The sequence below is a fragment of the Biomphalaria glabrata genome, chromosome 14 (assembly GCF_947242115.1).
Source record: "Biomphalaria glabrata chromosome 14, xgBioGlab47.1, whole genome shotgun sequence".
Lineage (NCBI taxonomy): Eukaryota > Metazoa > Mollusca > Gastropoda > Planorbidae > Biomphalaria > Biomphalaria glabrata.
The window spans coordinates 2,738,911-2,754,205 of NC_074724.1; positions in this window are offsets into that span (position 1 = coordinate 2,738,911).

Below are 15,295 nucleotides of genomic sequence, written 5' to 3' on the forward strand. Positions count from 1 at the left end.
AAGTGGGAGGAAAATTAATTGGAACAATGAGATTCTACTCTAATTTCTTTTGCACTTTTGATGGTACGGTATGAATTATAAGTAATGGTCTCAAATTTATTTAACTAGAAAAATATCAGATTGAGTAAAGGTTGACAAAAAGTTGACTAGCAAAACAATATTTGGGTTCAGAACTCATCTCAATTATTACTCTTTTATTGAAAAATTTCGTATTAATTCTAAATTTTCAAAAAACAATGTCTTTCTTAAAATAATTATGATAAATTCATGTGCAATTACATAAACTATATATCAATTATATTAGTGACAGATTTGTTTTAAATTTTATAATTTCTTAACGAAAATATAAAAGAAAAAAGTATTGTCCAAATGGGTGGAAGGCGAATGCATGTATCGCCCCGTCCCGCCTGGTACAACCCTTTTGCATTTTATATTTACTAATATAAAATTTGAGATTAGAGTGTGGTACGACATAATATACCAATGGGTTCAAATATCAATTTGTAGCTTATAATATATAGATATTCAACTAATTGTGTTCACAAACTATGATTTCTCCATGAAAATAGGACCTCCCCCCACACTCAGAGGGCTAGAGTGGAAAGGGCAGTAGATGCAATCCCCCCTCCCTTCCACCGAATAGGCTAAGATACCAGAAAGGGAATGGCATAATATAAAAATTATATAGATAATTCAACTAATTTTGTTCACAAACTATGATTTCTCCATAAACGTAAGACTCCCCCCCCCCCAGTCAAAGGGTTTAGGTGGGAAGGGCAGTAGATAGATTTGAACCCATCCCCCTCCAAACCACCCAATCAACTAACAGGGAACAACACAATATAATGATCGGTTAAAATATCAATAACAAGTGCTAATCATATAGATATTTAATTGATTCTGTTAGCAAGCTGTCATTTCTACAAATAAATTGGACCGACCCACCCTCACTCAAAAGTTTATGGTGTGGAGGGGGGGGGGGCGGGTTTGATGCCATCGCCACCTCCCCACCTCACCAAATCGGCTAACATACTAGAAAGGGGGGGGCGAAATAATCTGAAAATAATTTAAAATATAAACAATTAGTATATATTATTTGCTTAAGTAATAAATTGGTATACACGTTGTGACATTTCTATACTACAATTCGTCCGCCCCCCCCTTCCTGAAGAGCGGGCCGAGTGGGCAATTGCCCCTACCCCCCCCCCCCCCCCCCACCTGGATCCGCCAGTGGTTCGATGCCTAGTGCTGCAGCTTCTATTAAAAATCCAAATAAAACAATAAACGTGGATTTGTTTCTTTTAAACTACTTACACTTTAGGCTACAGAGGTTCTCAAACTTTTACGTTTGAAACTTCCATAAAAAAGGTGGTGGCTAAGTTTGATGCCTGTCTGCGTGATTAAGTTTGATGCCTGTCTGGGTGGTTAAGTTTGATGTCTGTCTGGGTGGCTAAGTTTGATGCCTGTCTGGGTGGTTAAGTTTGATGCCTGTCTGGGTGGTTAAGTTTGATGCCTGTCTGGGGGGTTAAGTTTGATGCCTGTCTGGGTGGTTAAGTTTGATGCCTGTCTGGGTGGTTAGGTTTGATGCCTATCTGGGTGGTTAAGTTTGATGCCTGTCTGGGTGGTTAAGTTTGATGCCTGTCTGGGTGGTTAAGTTTGATGCCTGTCTGGTTGGTTAAGTTTGATGCCTGTCTTGGTGGTTAAGTTTGATGCCTGTCTGGTTGGTTAAGTTTGATGCCTGTCACAAACTGATGCCCGTATTACCCGCACCACACACTTATCGCTAGGTACGCCTCTGTAAAAGAAAACCAGAGATACAAACTACGAATGGAGGTGAATGTAAACCATTATAGCAATGACACACTCTGACAACAGGTGATGGCACATTCAATGACCTTTTTAACAATGGTTCTCAATTTCTAATGCTACGACTTCTTACTCCAGATCACGATATTGTTGTGACCCTCCCAATACAATTGGGTTTCCCTTATCACAGCACTGTGATGCCCAACCTTATTTGACATGCGGGCCATTTAAATTTCCGACACTTGCGTCGCGGACCACAGGTACAAAAACGAAATGAAATTAACCTGAAACTATTTCATTAGAAGCTTGTGTGTCTAGTACTTACACTAATAAATGAGATATTTGAAGTCCATCTTTTTTTTCTCGCGTTAAAAAATTGCTTCAATTCTTTATTTAAAATATGAGCAACACTGTAGCTAACTTTACCACCTACTCATTCTCTTGTCTCTTATTGGCAAAAATTCAAATCAATTCCTCCAACCTCTAGGCGTAGTTCAACAATCTTTTTATTCGCTGCTCAAACCAAGAATTAGCCTTAATTTTTGTTTTATAATACTTCCGTGTATATGTTGATCTTGTTTGTTAAAGCCACACTTTCTTTACAAAATAAATATGTTGGCTATTATCATGTTCCACAAAGAAGTAAATATCCGTTCACTTTTCTTAGTAGATTCTATATTTAGAGTCCAAGTTCAGAAACCCAAAATTTTTAAAGTCATGGTACCAATCCATCAGAGAAACATTCAGTTTGGTAAAGATATATTCGCCACCTATTTGTGGAGAGAGGGGGGATTTTCTACTCTTTATATCGACATTTTGACGGGCCGGATCTTGCCCCGGACGTATTTTGGGCATCACTGACATATCAGATAGTATTGGAGTCGTCAACGAATCAAGTTTGAGAACTCTTTAGCAACATCTGGTATGTTATCGATAGACTAATTAGCATTCACTGGGGCATGTCTATGTCATTGAATAACATTAGAAATGTCACGAAGCTAATGATCTACTGCCGCCAGACATTTACTTGCTTATTTTAAAACGCGTGTACCATTGAATATTCAATGCTGTATTTATTAATAGCATGTACTGGGGAAAAGCAATGAATAATAATGTCGACTTATCAGATGCCTAGTTAGCAAATCATGTTTTAGAACTTAGCATATCATGTTTTAGAACTTAGCATATCATGTTTTAGAACTTAGCAAATCATGTTTTAGAACTTAGCATATCATGTTTTAGAACTTAGCATATCATGTTTTAGAACTTAGCAAATCATGTTTTAGAACTAAGCAAATCATGTTTTAGAAATAAGCAAATCATGTTTTAGAACTTAGCATATCATGTTTTAGAACTTAGCAAATCATGTTTTAGAACTTAGCAAATCATGTTTTAGAATTTTGCAAATCATGTTCTAGAACTTTGCAAATCATGTTTTAGAACTTAGCCAATCATGTTTTAGAACTTAGCCAATCATGTTCTAGAACTTAGCCAATCATGTTCTAGAACTTTGCAAATCATGTTTTAGAACTTTGCAAATCATGTTTTAGAACTTAGCAAATCATGTTTTAGAACTAAGCAAATCATGTTTTAGAACTTAGCATATCATGTTTTAGAACTTAGCAAATCATGTTTTAGAACTTAGCAAATCATGTTTTAGAACTTAGCCAATCATGTTTTAGAACTTAGCCAATCATGTTCTAGAACTTAGCCAATCATGTTCTAGAACTTTGCAAATCATGTTTTAGAACTTAGCCAATCATGTTTTAGAACTTAGCCAATCATGTTCTAGAACTTAGCCAATCATGTTCTAGAACTTATGCAAATCATGTTTTAGAACTTTGCAAATCATGTTTTAGAACTTAGCAAATCATGTTTTAGAACTAAGCAAATCATGTTTTAGAACTTAGCATATCATGTTTTAGAACTTAGCAAATCATGTTTTAGAACTTAGCAAATCATGTTTTAGAATTTTGCAAATCATGTTCTAGAACTTTGCAAATCATGTTTTAGAACTTAGTCAATCATGTTTTAGAACTTAGCCAATCATGTTCTAGAACTTAGCCAATCATGTTCTAGAACTTTGCAAATCATGTTTTAGAACTTTGCAAATCATGTTTTAGAACTTAGCAAATCATGTTTTAGAACTAAGCAAATCATGTTTTAGAACTTAGCATATCATGTTTTAGAACTTAGCCAATCATGTTTTAGAACTTAGCCAATCATGTTCTAGAACTTTGCAAATCATGTTTTAGAACTTAGCAAATCATGTTTTAGAATTTTGCAAATCATGTTCTAGAACTTTGCAAATCATGTTTTAGAACTTAGCCAATCATGTTTTAGAACTTAGCCAATCATGTTCTAGAACTTAGCCAATCATGTTTTAGAACTTAGCCAATCATGTTCTAGAACTTAGCCAATCATGTTTTAGAACTTAGCCAATCATGTTTTAGAACTTAGCCAATCATGTTCTAGAACTTTGCAAATCATGTTTTAGAACTTAGCAAATCATGTTTTAGAACTTAGCAAATCATGTTTTAGAATTTTGCAAATCATGTTCTAGAACTTTGCAAATCATGTTTTAGAACTTAGCCAATCATGTTTTAGAACTTAGCCAATCATGTTCTAGAACTTTGCAAATCATGTTTTAGAACTTAGCAAATCATGTTTTAGAACTTAGCAAATCCAGTCGCATGGCACATATTTTATTTTAAACTATTCGGATGTTCCTTCAGATTCGCAGATAATTAGAAGGTAGCCCAAACTTTCCACATGACGGCGGGGGGATGGTGCGTGCAGGATTTGAACCCAAGACATATTACATTGAAGAGAGATACGAGACTACAAGTCACAAGATCAATGCAAACTTTAGATCACATGACATATAACGTGAACTTGCTAACATTCTTTGGTATAAAAATATTTTTTTTATAAATACAAGTGAAAAACAGAACTTACCAAGTCTGTTTTTTTAAAGAAAGTCAATCGTTGCAAATAGTCTTAGAACTTAGGAACACTAATTGTTGTTGGCATACATCAGTCATAAAACGACTCTGGCTCATCTCGTGTAGAACTATTTCACGTGACTGTAGAGCCCTATTCTGGAGAGACATTCCTGTCCATATACAACGCTTGGAAAAGTGTCATTTGCTTTGGTGGTAAAGAAGTCAGCCATTTTTTTTGTTTGACTCTATTCTTCCAGGGTAAAGGTCGATTTTTTCCCATACTTTTCATTGTCACCTTCTCTCTGCACATAGTGCGGTCTTGCCAGTAATCAACATCTTTGAGATTCCGTTCCACATTTTAGCAGCTTGATTATCTGACTGCATGGTTGGTTGGAGATAAGATAATGTCTTCAATTTTCTAGCGTTAATCTAATCGTTCAAGTTATGTAAAGGATTAACCTCTAAGTAAATTGTCGCCAGAGAATGCTGACCATGTCCTTCAAAACTGCATTCTTTATCAAGAGGCCTGAACAAGACACTGGCCCCACAAAAAAAAAACAATAGAAAAACTATATGGAGAGATCCCTGATTTGAAAACCACTGCGCAGTTCATGTATTGGTCTAGTCATCTGAACGCTTCAACATAACAGTGACAACGAAGAAGAAGAAGAAATCTTCTACGTTAGTCTCTGCTGATTATGCCAGCATATGTCTTCACACCATTCCCCATTGTTTTGTATCATGAATAAATAGATGTGGTAAATTTTACGATATTTTCTGTGTGACCAAAGATTGACGAAGTGACATAAGACTAACCTTTGACCTAAAGCTACTCACTGATCTTGAGCAGAGAATAAAAAAAAAACAGCAGCTCATTGAAGGAGATACTCTTCCGAGACAGTGGGGACACAGTTCGCAAGCCTGCAGCAGCCTTCACAACAAACCTCACCTAGAACTTTCAAGGAAACAAGGGACGGCCTAGACATGTATAGTGCTTGAGGATGACAGCCAGGTGGCCAAGACGTGGGGACACACTTCGCAAGCCTGCAGCAGCCTTCACAACAAACCTTATCTACAACTTCCAAGGAAACAAGGAACGGCCTAGACATGCATAGCGCAGCGCTGAGGATGACAGGCAGGTGGCCATGACTGGAGACAGAACCGAGACGTCTGATGAAACTGGATGGTGACCTACAAGCAGAGATGAGATCTGTTCTTATCATCTCTTCTCTGGTGGAATTCACTAGTCAAGATATTGATTTAAGAGAACAATTTTTTTTTTGTTTTAAATAATAGAATAATGTAAAGATGTTTAGTTTGTCCACACGATCTTATTAAGCTGGTTTTTTTTCTACATTTCGGCGCAGTGGTTGAGTGGTAAAGCTCTTAGCTTCTGAACCAACAGGTCTCGGGTTCAATTCCTGGTGAATACATTAATATTTTAATGTCGGGATCCTTAGGGCGCCTCGAGTCCACCCAGCTCTAATCTGTACTTGACATTTAATGGGGAAATGTTAAGGTGGTTGCTCGTTGTGCTGGTCACATGACACCCTCGTTCACCGTTAGCCACCTAATCAGATGACCTTTACATCACCTGGCTTCTAGATTGTAAGGTGTGAAAGGGGAACAATTTTTTGTTTACTTTCTACGTTTCAGAAGCACTTCAAAAAGGAAGATTATAATGTCCTAGCCAGACCTAGGGAAGGAAGAAAATGGCAGCCGGAAGAGTTTTGAACTTGCCCCCATATAGGCCTAAGTCTAAGGCGCACAAGGACTACGCCACGACCATGCATCCACTAAATCAAGCTACTAGATCGGCCTCACCAAGTTTGAGCCTTAGTGAAGTTAAATATATTACATATGTTAGCTAAAACAAAGTTTACTAAGAGAGGTTGTGTTATCACACAAACTCACAGGCGCCCACGAATCTTCCACCCATTGATAAATATTCTTTAACCGAGATGTCAGTATTTTCATTCTTAAATGTTTGCTTATTTTTATTGAATGTGACATTTTTATGGATAACTCCATACCCTAATCATTGACCTTTGTTATGTATGATCCCTCAATGTTATTTGTGAGAAGGATCAGTGTGTAGTGGGAATGTGTAGGTCAAGTGACCCTATGACTTACAGATGGCACCAGTGTTTGCTTATGCAGTATTTCTGTTGTATTCATAAAATGTATTCTAACCTTTATCCGTTCGGTTTCTATCCACTTTTAGTTAGTAATTTCTTCATCTTGCACATGGTATATTAGAAACTATAGCTTATTAATACTATTATACTATAAAGTTTCTTTACTATTTAGTATATTTAGGGCCAGTGTCTTTGTGACAATTTTAACCCCTAAAAATGTATTTCAACTCATCTTGCACTTCTTATCACCTAGTTCATTGCACTTGACGCATACCAAGAGTTGCAATGACATGGAGGTCAAGACGAGGAAAGAGCAGGTGGGATGTGGCTTCAGACATTGCCATTTATAGATCTTTATGGAGACAGCCGAACAGTTTACCGAACGGCGTGGAAGGATCTAAGTAAGCAAGTCTTTACACCTTTAGCCTTTAGCGTAAAGCGTTTTACTATATATACCATATAAAAGGAAAATTAATGACGACTTGTTAATAAAGTAACTGGTCAATTTTTCAATAGATTCACATTTCGTTAGTGGCAATGAATAATTGTGGAAAGTATCAACTTGATCCAAGACTGAAAACGTGTACAGAATTTTTACCAAACAAAGTGAATTGATGAAGTTGATATGAACTTTGTAAAAATTGGTAAACTAAAATTTAACAATAAAAAACACTTTGACAAACTTTTCGGAATATTTTTCAGGTTAAAACATATGCAAATAATCAGGCAAAAGCAACTAATGATTAAAGCAATGTGTGATACAACTTTATTTATGTAATCATTAACAAAGAACTTGTATGTTGTATATAATGCTTTGCAAAAAAACTTGTTATGGATTACAATGTCATGAGATTTGTATCTAGATTGAAACAAAAACAGCCAATTAAACATTTCATCAGCCATTCTGTATCTGTGGCTCTGGGCCATCTGCCGCAGGAATCGGGTAGCCCTCAGCGACTACTGGTTAAGCTAAAAAAAAAAACTCACCTGCAGTGCACAAATGAACCAATAAAATTGAAAACACTTACCTTGCCAAATATATTGAATGTTAGATTTGTCTATCTTCTTGATATTCTTCATAATTCCTTTGATCTAACGCTGTGTTATGACAACAAAACCTTGTTTGCATTTGTTCAGTCTGCCTCTGTTGTGTAACAAAGTCTACAGATCGTCTTGGTCACATGGTCTATCGTATTGGGTTTGCCATGAAGTCTTAGGCTAACTTGCGCTACCAATTTTGATTTGTACATCTTTCACATATAAGCATTTCTTCTTCTATGTCTTCTAGTATAGAAAACTAAATATTAATTTCAATGTTTAATGCTCATTGACGCTATTTTCTAGTTACAGCTTTTAAATACAAAGGGATCAGTTTCGTTGTTCTGTTTGCTTTGAAGCTTTCTAGGTTGGTATCAAAACGCCAATCACAGTCTCTCCTATAAAAGATACATGTCTTACAACAGGTTTCAGAGTAAAACAGAAGCCATTCAACCATTTCATTTCAGCTTCGGTCATTTTGGCTTCTTCAAGGGCTAGCAGACAACTCATCAATTTCTCCAAACCAATCTCAACTATTCTATGCGTATAATGCTCAATGCACCAACGAGCGCTTATTGGATGAATAAGATTATTCGCCTGCAACCATAATTTACGGCGTAGGGCTTCATGTCACGGCACCCCAAAGAGTTGAATTATAGCCATAACTCGATTATCATAACTAGATACATTCTCTTCTCTTGACATGGCAGCATCAGTGCAGACGACAAGGTTCAAAGTGATCCCCTCACGTTTATATGGCGGCAAAAACAATCCATCTGAATCTTCAGTTTCGTTGCCCTCAGTAAATTTGATGGTGTCAAGACTGTCACAAATGTTCATCAAATACTAGTACCCTTCAGATTTGAAATCACCACTGTTCATGACTTCAGCAATGCTGACTGAGGCTTCATCTGGAACATGTTAAAGGTGATATAAACTGAAGGCCTTTAAAAGGTTAGCAGTTTTACCCGTAATTACATTCTGCACTTTAGAATGGATGTCACATTCTTTTCTTTTAAATAAAAAAGCTTTTTTTTTCTTTTTGCCAATTTTATTTCATGTTTGTTAGCTTTCAAATCTTCTGCATGACAAAGCTAAAAACACTTTTATGCGACTGGGTCAACATAGCGCAGTGTAACACTTTTGGATGCTATTTTATGGGCACTCCAAATATCAACAGTTACTTAGAACCCTCGGACTGCCTCAAGCAATGTTATTAGGTGAGATTTCTTTCCATTACGCTATTAATGTCGAGAAGCTTTTCGCTTGATAGAGAATATTTTAGTAAAAATGCTGTAAGACATTCCCTAAATCCACTACGCTCAAGTGCAGCTATTAGATCCTTATTTTCAACCAACATCTTTATCAATCGTTCAAATACAGAATGAGAATATGGTTGTTGGCTGCATTTTGTAAGACTTAACTGTTCTACAGGCTGATCAAACACTTGCTTTTGGAGACTAGCGTTTGATGTTTTGTCAATGTCTAAGCTATCGTCAAGCCGTCCGTTCTTGGATGACACAGAATGTGCTGATGTTGCTTTAGTCACCTCATACATTTTGAATCTTTGCTGGTGATGTTCCTGAAAACAAACGTAAAATATTATATTAGAATTGAATTGGCGATTGATTAACTACTTCCTGAGTTAACTATTTCTCTCCGTAATTATTTAACACATTGTGGTGGAATCAACGCTGGTATCGTCAGTTAGGAGATAAAGAGTTTAGATCGTTTTGCGATTTAAGAGACAAAAAGATTAACGATACATTATGTAATAGAACTATATCAAGATCTGGCTTTTCGTAAAATACATATTGCTTGAAATTTGAATCAATAAAACATTTCGTTGATTAATGATAAGCTTAGGCCTAAAATAAAAGTCGCGAATAAATTGTGTCCACATATTCAGGATTTACGAGGCAACAATTAGGATTAACGAGGCAAGGCCATGTATCCATCAATACTGTGTCACCAGATAAAAAGACCAGTTACTTCCCTTAGTCTTAACGTCAGTGAAAAGTACCAGGTACTTATGTGTGAGTCTAGGTCTAGTTTACATATACCATTAAATATTGAAAACACAATTTTTGGCCAAGAGTGTGATTTTATTTTATTTTGATTTTAGGCACATCGGCACAATTTAGGCCATGTCGTGCATGCAGTCCCTAATCTCTACATAACAAGGGCTAAATTCTATACAGTTAAATCATTAAAATCAAGGTCTATTCACAGTTAAAGTAGTAAAGGTAGTAAAAATGTGATAATTTGGTAAAAATCTAATGTAAATAGTACATGTTCACAAATTCATAAATCAGATCTTCGTAGACAACCCCACTTCCCGGATAAACTCCAGTACCTTCCCAGGGTCGACATTGTCGAATAGTGTTTTTAAGTTAGTGGCTCTAAAATATTTCTCCCTGACATCCTGGTATCTGGGGCAATCAACGAGGATATGTTCCACTGTGAGGCGAGAGTCGCAATACTCACAAAGTGGGGCTCCTCTTTCTTCAGCACAAAAGAGTGCGTGATGTGGGTGTGGCCAATCCTAAGTCTGGACATGGTCGTGCTACCACGCCTTGTCAGACCCTTGTCAGACCCTTAGATGTGGGCCGCCACCTGGCATCCGCCACAATCTGTTTAATGTGAGTCTCAGCCTCCCATCTGTCCTGCCACTCTCGATAGGGCGCAATACTTTGTCTCAGGTCCGAGCAGGGAATTTGGGTGGCCAAGAGTGTCTAGATATCTAAAATGTTTACTCCAGCATACTCAAAATACTTAGAATTACAATTAGAACTAAAGTAAAGTATTTTGAAACTATTAATATTAATAATTATAAGCCTATTACAATACACTTTATTAAATAGGCTACATTTTTTACCTGTAAGTGTATTTATGAAAAAAACAGAAACCAAACAATGTTTGACAAAATTATTAATATGGGTAGACTCCAATGTTATTATTTCACCAGCGATTTGGAAAGTTATTCGAGGGGCGTGGCTATTTAGATGTACATCATTCACTACTGTCATTATTGATTGCTTTCTTCTTTTTGTCAACGTGTAATATTATTCATCTAATGTGTAATAAAAGTGTTAAAAAGTTTATCTGGGAAGCACCATATCAACAAACGCCAGCCTAGATGATGAGGTAGACTTCCGTGTTGCTCGTGCCAGAGCTGTTTTTGGCAGACTTCATGAGCAAGTGTGGCAACGGAGAGGACTCAGCATATCTACACAACTGAAAGTCTACAGTGCAGTAGTTCTAACGTCACTCTAATATTCATCAGAGTCCTGAACCTTATATTCCAGCCACATCAAAAAGGTAACTCCTTCCACCAGCACTGTCTAAGGAAAATTAATTAGGTGCATTGGTCTGACCACATACTGAAATCCTACAGTTGGACTAACATGAAAAGTAACCATGCAACTGTAAAAAGTTCCTAATTTCATCGGGCAGGACACATTGCCCGCATGCCAGACAATCGTCTTCCCAAACGACTTCTTTACGGGGAGCTGTGTGTAGGAAACCGCTAACACGGGGGGTCAATCCAAGCGCAATAAAGACACCCTAAGAGCTCCTCCATGGGGTGGGATTTTTTTGTATTCTCGGCTGGGAAGCAATAGCTCTCGATTCGCTCCTCATGGCGTGAAGCCGTGAGTGTCGGGAGTTTCAAAATACGAAGCGAGGAGAGCGACCAGCGTGAAAGAAAGCAGAGTCACCAAAAAGCTGAGAGAAGAAGCAGGCTTATCTGCAAATGGCCAAACCTATCTATTCGGTCGGCCTTTCAAAACGAGAATTGGACATTTCAGTCATCTTCGTATTTATAGAAAATGAGAAATATGCTATTTTTCGACCACTGAGGAGTTGTATCTATTATATGTGTGTATTAATTAATATGATAGAGAGACTTGTGGGCTGCGTGTCATAAGAAGTCGCTCTTACAAAAAATGTAAAAATTAAGCTTACCAAAATGCCATTAGTCATATTGTCAATAAAAGGTCTCGATCATGCGTCACACTTCAGTGTCTGCCATAATAGACACACGTAGTTTTGAATTCTTCTGATAGAGTCTATTTTAAGTAACAGCGTCATAGGTAAATAGAACAAGAATCGTCTGTAGTGGTGGAGATAGCAGAAGAAAACTGATATGTTCTGAAATTCACAGTGACCTTTTGCCGGAGAGCTACAAAGAATAGATCGTCTTCCCGCCTGAGCCAATGTAAAGGACTTAGGGTTACTTTAGCCGTGAATCACGTTCTGCCCACGTTTTAAAACACTCCGTTTTTCTAATTTGGACAAGAGATTTACAACACGCCAACAAACTGCTGAGACTATTTGGTTAATTTAAAAGACGTGGCACACAGACCCCGCTCTGACCTACAACACATAGCAAGAAGCTTACACTCTTAGACTAGTTCTGTTACACGTCTAGACTGTTGACGGAAGCTGGTGGAGCCCTTTAAACATGGATCACGTGAATTGTCCCCTCACACATGTAGGTACTGTGGATACTGTGTGCAGTGCAACTCCAACAATACTCCAACCAGTCTAAACTAGCCAAGGGACAGTACGATTGACAATGATATACGTAACCAAGACTTCTGAAAGCTTCAACTGTTGTAATCATTTTCCAATGGGATGCTCGTCTTGTCTCCCTATCCGTCGTTTCCTTAGCAGTCTCTAGCACTATTCTTTCTTCTCCAAACTCTAGCCATCTTGTTCTTCATGTACCCACATTTTGCAACGTCATTCGCCTGTCTGACTACGTCACTAGTTTTATCGTCGCTAAAAACAATGCACAATATATTTATTTACAAAACTAACATAATCTCTAAACTAAACTAGGTCACTACACACACACACACACATAAAGACTAACACATATTAACGAATATTTTTTATAGGTTTATATCAATACAAGTGTGTCGCGAATTGTTTTCTACATTCTAGCCAGCTCTTTATATAGAGGCACTGTCTTCAATTACGGAGATCAAGAAAAGTGGAGTACTTCACATGACTACCCCAAAAACCAGTTACATAGTTTGTTAAATCTAAGAGACGCAAACCATTAATGGCTGTCTGGTCGTGCGGTTTGCGTGCTGGACTGTCGTTCGGACTTATCGATGGCCCCGGATTCAAACCCTCCCCAGCTCGTAGGAAATATGTTATCTTCAGCTCTGAAGGAACATCCCTAACGTGTAAAACATTTTACAGACATTTGCCCTATTTCTTGCCGGACCGGACGGTCTCAGGTTCGAATCCCGATAAAGACTGGAATTTTTTATTTCAGGATCTTTAGAGAGCCTCTGCGTTCACCCAGCTCTAATGGGTACTTAACATTAATTGGGGAAAAGTAAAGGTGATTGGTCGTTGTGCTGGCCACATGAAACTCTCGTTAACAGTCACAGAAAAAGTTAGTCTTTACATTATCTGCCCTATAGACCGCATGGTCAGAAATCGGAATTTTACTTTTTTTTTTAACTTGCTGTCTTTAATGTCCTAAGCCACCTTTATGACAAGAAACCATAGATTTATACTATACTACACATCTTCAGCCGAAGTGGTATATATGTAGCTTACAATCAAATTACTTCTAAGTTAGATTTAACAATAAATGAAAGGATTAGAAGTCGCAATGAGAAGCAGGATGAATTAAATACAAAGATGAACAAATATATTGAGAAAGAGAGGGGAAGGAACAGGGAGCATGATCCTCAATGAAAGAAAATATTTGAGAATTTTGAGTGATTGACTGATTTGCTTTGCTGCTTTGTTCTTTGCCACAGACCATGAGACTCCAAAGATGGATTGATATAATAATGTTCGTTACTATTTATAGTAATTAATATTAGCTGAATTCTTTGTTTGTTTTTTAAAGGGGGAATAACTTCACATTTACAGCCCCATATCTCAATACTGTTCGTTTTTTTTTTTATTTTCCATAACAAAGAAAATTAATTAAGTACCAATATTTAACAAGTTTTATATAAAAAAAAAATTAAATAAATTTTGCCTTGTTACAAACCTGGAATAATTGTGCAAAGTTTCAACTTGATCCGAGAATAGGAAGTGGGAGAAATAAGAGTGTTCAAAATTTGTACCAGACAGACAGATTGAGGTGATTATAAGTTTTGTAAAAATATATTTGGAAAGAGGAGAAGACAGAACAGCACTTTTTTTTAAAGACTTCAAAGATAGAGAGAGAGAAAGACATTGAGAGGGACATAGTTATAAAGAATGACAATGAGAGTGTGGACTGTGCGGTGGCATAGAGACAGAGACACCATGATTAGAGACAAGAAGAAAAAAAGAGGAAAAAAAAGGTGTGGGAAGATTTGCATAAAAGTTCAATAAACTTTCTCGTCTCTTACATATCTGCCACATTTTCTATGCTTCAAACCGAAAAACATTATCTCCCCAACACACAAGCTCTTACAAACCTTCACACCTACACACACTTCTCATATATCAAAGCAACACCTTAAAGGGCGATAACTACAAAGGAGAATACGTAACAATAGGCCAAGATAAGACAAGCGAGCAATACAACCAGATAGCGTACTGGGACACATTCTGCTAGTCCATGGTAGAGAGGACACCTAAACATTCACACGTAAAGACCAATACGAATGCAATGAACCTGACACAGTAATGTACGTCTTTAGCAGTACAAGTCAACCCTGGGACCATTGAGTGAACAGCTAAGAGCGCGCATGAAACGTGATGAAGGAGCCTTCTATTTTATTAAATCTCTTAAAACTATAAATTTCAAAATCCACAGAAATGACTCTTATGGATTGAACAAGAATTGTTAAAAAAAGAAGATTCATATATTTCTAGCATTTTGAAAGTACCTATTGTATAAAGAGTGAGAAAAAAAAATATAGAAAATATATAGCAGTTTCAATGAAATCAATTTTATCTATTTAATGGACCCCATTCACCAATCGTAAACAAACAACATGATAATATTGATAAAACCATGAAAATTACGTATCACGTGACAGCCTTTATGGATTGTGTAATTTTTATACAAGATATAGAGAACCACGTGGCAAAATGTTGTTTGCTTACTATTGGTGAATGAGGTCCATTGTTATTATTGTATATCCTGGAAGTAATTTCAACTATCCTTCCTTTGTTGTGTCATTAGAGTAGATATTAGAATGGACCCCATTCACCAATCGTAAACAGACAACATTTAGCCACGTGGTACTCTATCTCTTCTATATAATTTACGATCTCATGTTTAATTCATGATGGTTGTCACGTGACCGTTTGTTCCGTTGTTTTATCAATAAGATCACGTGACTAAATGTTGTTTGTTTACGATTTGTGAATGAGGTCCATTGCTTTTCGAGAGTGACA